The 10,875-nt window shown below is 35.1% G+C and overlaps 1 long non-coding RNA gene across 1 annotated transcript; it reads right to left on the bottom strand.

Annotated features, from left to right (window-relative positions):
- Positions 1–3,509: 3,509 nt before the first annotated feature.
- On the bottom strand, positions 3,510–10,620 carry LOC136030103 (uncharacterized). The gene is made up of 2 exons (XR_010618182.1): positions 10,426–10,620; positions 3,510–4,126 (listed from the first exon to the last, which is right to left on the bottom strand). It is a non-coding gene; the product is annotated as an uncharacterized LOC136030103 (long non-coding RNA).
- Between the last annotated feature and the right edge of the window lie 255 nt (positions 10,621–10,875).

Here is a 10,875-nt window from a genome sequence, read left to right as displayed (position 1 = left end):
TTGCCCTTCAATTTTTTCGGTCACTTAAAAATGGCACCAGAATTTTAATTTCCATTGGAATGACAAACTTCCGTCTAAGAAACTTATTTGTTTCAAGTAGTTTAAAAAACAAAACTTATATCTTACATCAGCTGGTCTCTTTTTCTTAGAGACGAAATATAATTTCTTAAATGATAGTATTTACGCCTACTTAGAGCGTTGTTTGCATTTTTTTTTATCTACATATTACAATGTCGAAATTAAGTTTCTATTTTGTATATTCGCTGGAAAAAAAGATAAAGTCTCCAAGTGTTCAGAAGCCTTCCTGTGGATTTTTATTTTTGTATATTAATCAAATATCGATTATTAGTGTATTTTGAGAATTTTGCTTCTATATTTTCAAGAATTTCACCTTCTTCTTATTCTTCTGGTTAAAGGTTTTTGTGATGACTGTAGAGAGTGATGTTAAAACTGATAACGAAAAGTTTTAATTTAAACTAATTAAACTGCAACATATAAATTATAACTAGCATACTTGATCCTTAGTGCAGTACCTCCTGTCTATTTGAAGAAAAAACCGGGAGGCCAGATGAAGTCATGGCAGAACATCATGAAGAAGGACATTGAACCACTAGGCAGTTTCCAGAGGTCATAGCTTCCACTCATTTGACTGGAAATAGAGGACAGATTATTTGGCAATACCCGATCCAGCAGTTTCTTGATGCCAAGTTGGGTTGAATAGACTGTGCTTAGTCTTGAGTAAGTAAATTTATCTTGCATAGATAATATGACTTTTCAGGAACAAATGCAATACCCTGTGGCATTACTTCCTGTGCCAATAAGAAATTCAACATATAGATTTTTGATCATTTTAAATTGATTGACTATCTCAGAACTTTCAATTGATAGCAACTTGGTCCTCTTTAGGGCAAAATTGTAGTTTGATGCTGCAAGATAGCAGACAAGCCACTTTCCACAAGGTTGTAGTCTGATCCTGCAAAATAGTAGAAAAGCCATTTTCCATGGCGCAGCCTTTTTGGTCACTTAAAAAGGGCAGTTGAAATTTTAATGATTCAAGTATTCTAGTGTTGCAGTTTAACCTGATCCCTGATCAATTGTAATACAATAAAAACGGTGCCTTTTCATTGCCTTACCCTTATAAAATTAAACAGAACCTAATATGAGGGGACTATTAGCATTTTGATTTCCCTAGAAATTTATATATATATGAACATCATCAAATTATTGATCGACTCTCTTATTTTATTGGTAAAATACGACCTCAGTCTATGCTAAGGCATATATATATATATATATATTTGGAGGTAATTCCGAAAGATTTTCCATCAGCCTCTGCTCAAAAATATATGGGTATTTGCCCGATTCTTCCATAAAACAAGAGCTAAGAGCTCATATGGCACTTATGATGAAGCCGGAAGAGCCAACAGCCAACAGCTCGTATGGTATGAACTCTAGCAAAATTCTAAGAATCAATAGATTGATTTAAAAGGAAAATCAGAGGCATAATGCAGGTCGGGATTTAAAATAAGAGCTCTGAGTCACGAGTTCCTTCTAAATATCAAAATTCATTAAGATCCGATCAGCCACTCGTAAGTAATAAGTACCTCATTTTTTCTAATTTTTCCTCTCCCTTCAGCCCCCCAGATGGTCGAATCAGGCAAAACAACTTTATCAAGTCAATTTATAAAGCTCCCTGACACGTCTACCAATTTCCATCGTCCAGAAGCACCAAACTCGCCAAAGCACTGAGCCCCACTTCCTAACTCCTCAAAAGAGAGCGAATCCAGTACGGTTACATCAATCACGTATCTACGACATTTGCTTATTCTATCTACCTGGTTTCATCCCGATTTCTCCACTCTAAGCGTTTTCCAAGATTTCCAGTTTTCCCCTCCAACTTCCTCCAATGTCAACAGATCTGGCCAGGATTTGAAATAAGAGCTCTGAGACATGAGTTCCTACTATCAAATTTCATTAAGTTCCGGTCACCCGTTCTTAATTTAAAAATACCTCACTTTTTCCAAATCAACACCCACCCCCCCAGCTCCTCCAAAGAGAACGGATCTGTTCTAACTATGTCAGTCACGTTATTACTAGTGCTTATTCTTTCCATCAAGTTTCATCCTGATCTCTCCACTCTAAACGTTTCCCAAGATTTGTTTCTCCCCTCCAACCCCCTGTCCCCAGATCCGATTCGAACTGAAAATGGAGCACCTGAGAAATAAGATCCTTCTATATATCTAGTTACATAAAGATCTGATTACCCATTCGTAAGATAAAGATACCTCAATTTTCATATTTTCCAAGAATTCTTGTTCCCCCCCCCCAACTCCCCCCAATATCATGTGAGAGCTCTAAAGCACAAGATCCTTCTAAATCTTACAAATACCTCTTTTTTCTAATTTTTCCGAATTACTCCCCCCCCCATCTCCACCAGAGAGAGCGGAACCAGTTCGATTATGTCACTCACGTATCTTGGACTTGTTATTATTCTTCCCACCAAGTTTCACCCCGATCCCTCTGCTCTAAGCGTCTTCCAAGATTTTAGGACCTTCCCCAACTCCTCCCAATGTCACCAAATCCGGTCAGGATTTAAAATAAGAGCTCTGACACAAGATATCCTTGTAAATATCAAATTTCATTAAGATCCAATCACCGGTTCGTAAGTTAAAAATAACTCATTTTTTCTAATTTTTCTGATTCAACCGGGTAGATACTTGGTAGATACCTTTCAACTTGGTAGATATCAGGTGCCAAAAAAACTGAAAACGAAACTTTTTTTTTATTATTCTACATTGAAGAAGGTCAAGCGGAAGTCTTGGCCGAAATATGAATACTTATACTTGTCTCAGGTGACAAGCTTTTCAGGAAAGGATTGAGTGCCGAGCTACTCAGTCTTCAATGTCTGGTGTAGTGATCTCAAACAATTCTTCATTCGATCTTCACACCTGGCGCCCAAAGATCGAAATTGGCTCCGAATCAGTCTAGTGGCTGTTGTAAAGTCTAGTGGTGAATAATTAGTGGCAGAAGATACCTTCAGTAGCGTCTTGAGTATGTTACAGTCTCCACAGAAAAATGAGAAGCAGCAAATTACTATGAATATTGGTGACCTAAATGAACTCATGTATTTGAAAACCCCAGTTAAAAAGCCTGATATACAAGCAGTAGATAATAGCACTGGTTTTAGTGAAATTACAAGATACATTGATAATATTGAAGTACAACTGTTTTCAGGGGGTTCATTGCCCTTTGTTGATAGGGTTGAAACTGGTCTGATTCCCTCAGACAAGGATGGTCAAGCTCAAGCGGAAAAATATTGCAAGTAAGGTTGAGCATCAGGCAAGAATTATGGAGTTAAATACTCCTGTTAAGTATCAATAGAATAGCCAGTGGTATCATTTCAACTGCTTATTCTGTTATTCTTTTTTCACACATATTCCATACATGCTTCTACATGTTCCATTCCATGCATACTTCTACTCAAGCATAAGTAATAAAACAGTTAAAAATAAAGTATATATTTTAATTTGACACAAATGAGTTTACAACTTAACTCCAATTCCTAGAATTGTACAAAAACAAACTACGAATAAGTGGGAAACGAACAAATTGTAAATGTATTGCGACTAGAACAAATAAAAGAACTGGCCCCCAAATTCAAAATCTGAAATCTGTCGCCCTGATTTCACAGTTGTTATTTGATGTAAAAAAATTGAGATTATGTAGTATTAGTATTTCAAATTTTTTCAGTGTTTTCACAAAAGAGTGCGCGGAGCTAAATCTTGAGATTAATGTGAACAAGTCGAAGATGGTGCGCTTTAACCCGCTAAAAAGTGATGTTATGGAGCCAAATGTTCCATAATTTCTCATAGAATTCCACTGGCAAATCTAAAGAAGATATATGTTCTAAAAGAGATTCTAAAGAAGATATGTCCTCTGATTCCATTAAAACTCTCAGTGATAAACTTTCAAGGCTTGGGATTCTAAATTTGGAATGAAATTCACACATTACACAGTTCTTGTTCCAGGAAAGATGATTTGATGTCTGAAGACTCCCATATTGTGACAGACAAAATCTTGCGTCTGAATTTTGTGGTCTGCTTTTATTCATCATATGGGCTTGATTCTAAAATAGAACAAAATTATTAACAATGAATATGACGAACTGCCGAGCCACTTTGAGGAATATTTACGAGGGCTTCAGGCTTAATTTGTCAACCTTACAGAGCAAAACAAGCAAAAAAGGCATTTTACCATGGAAAAAATCATCATGGAGTACATTAAAATGAACAGTACATAAATACAGTACTTCTAACTAGTTATATATCATTACAGTGTTACACAACATCTAGTGGATGGGGGAGTTCACCGTATTATCTTTAGGGGAGGGGGAGGTCAAATAGGTTAAAACCTCAAATAGTGCATTGATAGTCCTAATTTTTTCTGACTTCTAAGGAGAGATCAATATGAGAACCATTATTCTTAAGCCTATCTTTATGTACAGGAGTGTATTTTTATAGTACAAACAAAAGTATACTCAGCAGTAGCAACACCTCCTCTCAGATTACACAAATATTTATAAGATAGTGTGTAGAGAGTAATTACATTCCTATGCATAACAACACCAGAAGGTGGGTGAAACAGGCCCTGGAAACCTCTTTGCCTTCAAAGAGTCTCCCCTCCTTTCTTAAAAGCCTATTTATTGGGAATCTGAAAGCTTTCTCTGCATTTCAATCCCTCCCTAATCACTCAGAAAACAAAAATCATGGGTTCTACCATTGTCAGGGTTGTGACAAATCTCTAAATCTAACAATGCACATGTTGAACTAAAAAATTGCAGCTCCATTACAAAGTGGAACTTTAAAATTGCAGTTATATTACAAAGTGGAACAAACTATAGTATAAGTGATACAGCCTTCCATTCCTATCACTCTTCCATCACACTTTACACTCAAGACACTGATTACCATGTGGAAAACACAACAGGCTGAACATCAATACAAAAAGTATATGTTTTGCATAGAAATTAAGGGAGATAGTTAAGGGAAATAGGAATTAAGGGGGGCTAGACTCTTATGCAGCAGGGTAATTATTTTCAAACCATACCTGTTTATATTATTTCATTATTTTCTGTTAATATGGCTCTTTTGTTTTTTTTGCTTCAGCAGTTGCCAAAGTTCATTTTCAGAGTATTTATTAAGGATCAATATTCTCTAAACTTAAAGAAATAGAATCAAGAGGAAAAGTTTTAATGAAAGACAATTTGTTGTTCAAGTAATATATACTATTAATCTGATTTTCATCTTCTTCCTGGAAGGAGCATCTTGAGCCTCATTTCACTGGAGGGGGGGGGGGGATCTTCGTAAATTTTACCGAATCGCTACCTGATTTATGCCAAATTTTCTGCACAATCATGAATCTTGTTAAATGGTGTTGCACTGTTTAGGCCTGCATACCATGCTACTTTAGTTTAGCTTGTTTGTGTGTCAGATATACTTATATTAAAGCGACAATAATTTTAAAAACTTATGCAGTGATTATCTAAAAACGGCAGCAGAAAAACCTGACATTAGCCTAGAAAGCGTTCTGAAAAGTAAGCGTTTAAATTCTGACCACTAGCGCCATCTGAAATTCTCATTGCAAACCAACTAGAAACCTTACGAAGATGTCACTACTGTTCAGCTTAAGCCAAAAACAAAATGACACAGAAAGCGCACAGGTTGAAGAGTCTACGAGCGCAGAGAGTACCATGTACTTTATAGCGGTAAATCAAAGTATTCCAGTAATCAGTATAGTTCACAATGACAGGGGAACAAGAAAGTCAAAGCTGCCCTCAAGGAACAAAATTAGGGGCTCTTTTATTTCTTGCTGTTATCAACCCTATCCTTGCAGAATTTGAAGAGCATTTCAAGTTTGTTGACGACTTGTCTACACTTCTCAAATATATAGTCGAAAATGCAAATTTCTTTGAACTCGCCCAGTTGAAACTTACACACTCTTATATACACATTTACGTCTTATTTTTAAGGTGGGTTTGAACAAAAATGAAATACAATTTTGAATGAAATGAAGGCTAATAGTTTGCCACTGGGCCAAATTTATTGGGAGGGAAAGGTCAAAGGCTGGTCCTTATTTTTTCCCTATTTGTGGAGGTTTAAATGAGAGTGTATATCACTTTACGTGTTAATTTGAGGAGCTGAATGATTGGAAATTGAAGTATTTGGTATATATATGTATATATATATATATATATATATATATATATATATATATATATATATATATATATATATATATATATATATATATATATATATATATATCTAGTCAAAACTAAGATAAACCTGTATAATTCAAGGATTTGGGAAAATTGGCTTCAACTTTGCCAACCCTAACCATAGAGTTTAATGAAATTACATCACTGCCTTTACTCAATTTTCTTTGTCATCATAATGAATCCCAGCATCAATCTTTGGGAGCACTTCCTGTAGTTATCTAATATTGTAATATTAGACCACATTCTTGGAATTCTGTTGAAAAAAACTCTTATAACAGAAAAAAAGATATCTAAGGGACAATTGATTTTTTTAAGGTTTTCTTATTTCCTTTCAAACTACTTATAAGAGATAATGGGGAGATCAGAAAGGGAAATATTATACAAGACGCTAAGATAATGTCTAACAATGGATTATAGATGTGATTTTGCAGAATGCTTATAAAAACAATGCTAGCACTTCTTACACCTCAACAATTCTTTGGATGATAACAGCTTCGTGTTTAGCCCTTTCTGCAAGCTGCTCAAGTGTAAGAACAGATGGCCTACCAGGACCAGAATGTCCTAGAGTCTTTAGAGAGACTTTTAGCGATGCAGGTGTCACTACTTAAACAGTCTGAAGAGCTTTGGGCTTTTGAAGTGCTGGCAGAGATTGTTTGTCAAGGTATGTCTGGAGGTCTTTGTTTGGTTCTTTAGACCATTCAAAAAACTGTAGAAAGTCATCTTCATTTTCCAAATAAAATAACTTGGAATGTGACTTAATGTATACTTCATGATACTTCATGTATACTTTCTGATTTTTTGAATCAGTTCAAAAAATCATTTATGATCTAGTCATTGAGATAATTCAGTCATTGTTGGTAACAGAAGCCTCTTCAATTAAATTATTTGTACACAAAAATAATGAATTGAGTTGCATTTGGGATAGAAACTTAAAATTTGTTTCTTGAAAAATACATGAATAAAACAAAACTTGGAACAGACACTTACCTCTGTAAGAATTTTAGAAAAAGTATTGAAAAACTTATTCATGTTTGTCAGTTATGATTTAAGAAGAGTTAATAATTAAGTTTGTGAAACACTAACTCTTAGATTTTAATCAAAACTATACCCCCTAAAATAAGGCATCACACTTTGACCAAAACTGAATACCTACTAAAAAGACAAAACAGGCTATAAAAGGCTTACAAAAGGAGAAGGTTACACAGCTTTGGTGTTTCCCAAAAAAAACTTGATAGATGATGTTTATAAGCACTGGTTGGAACTGAGGTTGAAAAAGCCTGCAACTGAATATAAGCTACTTTCAAATAAAAGAACAAACTGCAAGTGGATGTACAATTTCTGCAAAAGAACAGAAACCAAAGACAAAATCTCAACAAAAAATACTACAGCAAGTATAGCCAACAAATTTGTATCATTCAGTACTTTCTAAAACAATATTTTTTTGAAAATGATGTTACCATAATGTGCACTTTATGCCAAAATTAAGATCCATACTGGATCTGTTGTGATGAAAGTATAACAGAAGCAATAAAAGAAAAAACAATTAGTTCAAAAACAAAATAGAAGGGCATGTAGAAATAGACAAGAGTAAAAACCAAACAGTGTTAAGTGCATCAGATGACATTGGTTACAGAAGATAGATTGCAAATAATCTAAATAAGGAGTAAAAATAAGTAGAGTTGAAATATGACTTTCAACACCAAAAGACTAGCTAGAAGTAAGTGGTGTTACCAACCAACAATCATATTCGATTTCCTGTGCTCCTTAAGACAACAACACAAAGTAGAATCCAAAGGGGTTCTGGCACCATGTCTCAGCAGCTAATGCCTCTAGACATGATATCCCAGACCTCATGAAAGAGGATGAAACAAAGGCCTATGAGGCCAAAGAAAAAGCAGATTTGCTCAAGTCAACCCTCCACCCACTTTACCAGAGTCACCAATCCAAGAAATAATGAACTATGCAAACAAAGCTGCTGGACCAGAAAATCTACAACCCAAACTATTAAAAGAAGTAGCTGGACAAATTGCTGAGCCAGTAGCAGTGACATTTGGGACATCATAGTGGAGTTTCACAGGGCACAATCCTGGGGCCCATATTGTTAAGCATATATATTAATGACCGTAAAACTCATCTAAAAAACCCACTGATACTAAATGATGATGATTGCAAGCTCTTAGGACAGGCCCAAATTAGCCCTGATCACTCAACAATGCAACCAGATTTAGATGAACTATCTAGATTGTCATCTGAGAAGGGGGTTTGCATTTCAATGTGTCAAAACACAAAGTCTTGCATCTTGGACAAAACAACCCTAGATGACCTTATCATATTGCAGAAGACCTACTTGAAGGTATAAGTGACAAGAAGGGCCTAAGGGTTATTGTTAATGATAAACTCAATTTCCATAGCCACACATGAGCTCAAGTTGCTAGAGCAAACCAAGCCCCAGGGCTTATAAAACAAACATATACCACCAGGAAGCTGTATGTGGTCAAAAAGCTATACAAAGCACAACAAGAATTAGGAATGACCCTAGCATCTCCCTGTTATAAAATGAACCTTAAAGCACTCAGATGTCCAAAGTCAAGCAACAAAGCTCATACCAGCTTTGCAAGACCAACTGTATCAGAAACCCCTTGTGTCTTTCAAGCTCCTTATCTTTGTCTATCAAAAGAAGAGAGGAGATACAATTGCTACTTAAAACTGCTAAGGAACAACCTCTCAAGTCAAGTTTTCTCCTCATCCCTTGCAAGTACAACAAGAGGTTAGACAAAGAAGCTGTCAAGTCCCCCATTACCATCAAGATGAGCACAAGCACTTCTTCTCTATATGCACTGTCCATCACTGGAACAGCCACTCCAAAGCCACCATCCAGTCCTAAACCATATATACATTCAAGAAAGGAATCAATCAGGAATGAGTAAGTGCAGAGCGTAGGCTAACTTAGGATATCAAACCATAGGCATGTTACACCACCGGCAAGATGTTCCACAGGAGGCTCATCATCATGTTATTGTGCTGGACATGTTATTAATTCTAGTATAGACTTTTTAATATAGTTACCTTTAAACATACTTTATACATTCAAGTGCAAAATATATCTGCTCAAATGAAGCACAGGAATATTGTTTTGGGCCTCATACCCTCACTCATTCACAACTCACAAAGTTTTAAAAATCTGTAAAATGATTAGTTGAATTTTTGAATTAGTGCATAATTGGTGCTTTTGGGAAGTTGAAAGACAATGTTTACTTAAAACATTTATTTATTAATACACCAAATGGTAAGCAAAATGCTTGTCACTATAGACACAAAACAAGAAATAAGCAACCCATATCCAAAACTATTGTAAAATAAACCTAATAGTTAATTGACTTGTTGCTATCTTAGAAAGGGTTTAGGTTAAGAAAATGAAACTTTCAGGGATGGGTTTACAGGCTCAAGTATGTTGCTGGAAGGTATTTTGAAGTACCCATCTCCACTCCTTCTCCCTTCTAGAGCCCCTGAAATTTGACTACATGACAGGTCTATTTTTTGAAATTTTGACAAAACAATATTTTACCTTAATTTTCAATTAGCCTACTAGGCCTAGTTGCTTTTTCTCTGCCTTAAGTTCTGAGAATGCAATTCCTATTATTTGAGTAGAATTTTAAAACATGTCAATGTTTTTTTTCAAAATTTAGGAAATGTACTTGCATATCTTTAAAACCTTATAAAATGGGATTGAGCAAAGTTATGAAGCTGAAAAAAATTTTGTTGTACTTCAATTAAGCAGAAGATCTATTTTCCAAGGTTTCACTTTTATAACAAATATTTATAAAGGTCAGTGCCCTCTAGAGAAAGAAGGAGTGGAGGTAGATACTTCAAACTACCTTCCCAAGACATACTTTAGCCTGTAGACCCATCCCTGAAAGTTTCATTATACTAAACTAACCTCTTTCCATGATAGCAAGAAGTCAATTAACTAGAATTTTACCGAAACTATTACCTCAAACTAAAGTTAATAACCAAGGATCAACTTATAACCAACAACTAAAAAGTTCATCCATTTCCATCGTCCTAACAATCACGTGTAATACTCTCTAAGAGTAGTATAATCTGATAATCACATCGATTCACCAAACTAATTAATATTAAACGATTACCTTCGTTGTGATGTTTCAGTAATATTACAAAATTACATAAATATAATTTAAATCGCCATTTTTCTTGGAAAGGATGATGATAATGCAGCAATAGCAAAAAATACTGAATAGATGTCGATTACATCGCACCGACAGGGAAAAGCAAAGTGGCGGCCAAAAGCTGGAGTCCAAAGCTCAAACTTTTGGAATCTTGAATAGTCTCAATGGTGTTGAGTCTTAAGACTTAATTCCAAGGCCAAGCGTAGCGTCCCATTGTTATATTAAATTTCTATTTTATTTTTGCAAAAGAAAATGCATATTTCTCATCATGAAGGCGAAGAGCAAAAATATTTGACGCATAAGGGAGGTTCCACCGCTTTTAATCCTTGATTTTACCTCTTAAGTATCAACCTAGTTGTTTTAGATAGTTATTAAGAATAAAAATAATGATTGTTTATTTTGTATGAAGAG

This window comes from Artemia franciscana, chromosome 8 (assembly GCF_032884065.1).
Source record: "Artemia franciscana chromosome 8, ASM3288406v1, whole genome shotgun sequence".
Taxonomy (NCBI): Eukaryota; Metazoa; Arthropoda; class Branchiopoda; order Anostraca; family Artemiidae; genus Artemia; species Artemia franciscana.
This window is presented reverse-complemented; position numbering and strand designations above follow the sequence as displayed.